Consider the following 1,047-nt stretch of genomic DNA (forward strand, 5'->3'; position numbering starts at 1 on the left):
ACGCATGCAGTAGCCTACATTGGTGCAAGGCAGGTGGACAAGTGCATGATTGTAGCTTATAACAAATATTATTTATTACATGATTTAACTAGTATATAATTTATATTTGGCCTTAACATATTTATAATGTATAATATATATATATTTTATTTATTATACATTATATATATATATATAATGTATAATATAATATACTGTATATATATTATTTTTTATATTAATAGCACTTGGAATTAAGTTGTAAATGTAAAAAAAAAAAAAAAAACAACACTGTCCATGGCAGAAATGAGCTTCAGTACATAACAGAGAGAGAGAGATGAGAGAGGGAGAGATGAGAGAGGGAGAGATGTGAGAGAGAGAGAGAGATGAGAGAGAGAGGAGAGAGAGAGGAGAGAGAGGAGCGAGGAGAGAGAGAGGGAGAGATGAGAGAGAGAAGTGAGAGAGAGAGAGAGATGAGAGAGGGAGAGATGAGAGAGAGATGTGAGAGAGAGAGAGAGATGAGAGAGGAGAGAGAGAGAGGAGAGAGAGAGATGAGAGAGAGGAGAGAAGAGAGAGGAGAGAGAGAGAGATGAGCGAGGAGAGAGAGAGAGGAGAGAGAGAGATGAGAGAGAGGAGAGAAGAGAGAGGAGAGAGAGAGAGATGAGCGAGGAGAGAGAGAGAGATGAGAGAGGGAGAGATGAGAGATGTGAGAGAGAGAGAGAGAGATGAGAGAAGAGAGAGGAGAGAGAGAGAGGAGAGAGGAGAGAGAGAGAGATGAGAGGAGAGAGAGATGAGAGGAGAGAGATGAGAGAGAGATGAGAGAGATGAGAGAAGAGATTGGCGAGAGAGAGAGAGAGAGAGAGATGAGAGAGATGAGAGAGAGAGAGATGAGAGAGAGAGATGAGAGAGAGATGAGAGAGGAGAGAGAGAGATGAGAGAGAGATGAGAGATAGAGAGATGAGAGAGATGAGAGAGAGAGATGAGAGAGATGAGAGAGAGAGATGAGCGAGAGAGATGAGAGGAGAGAGAGATGAGAGATAGAGGTGTGAGAGAGAGAGATGAGAGGAG

Source organism: Anarrhichthys ocellatus, unplaced genomic scaffold, assembly GCF_004355925.1.
Source record: "Anarrhichthys ocellatus isolate YVR2014 unplaced genomic scaffold, GSC_Weel_1.0 scaffold148, whole genome shotgun sequence".
Lineage (NCBI taxonomy): Eukaryota > Metazoa > Chordata > Actinopteri > Perciformes > Anarhichadidae > Anarrhichthys > Anarrhichthys ocellatus.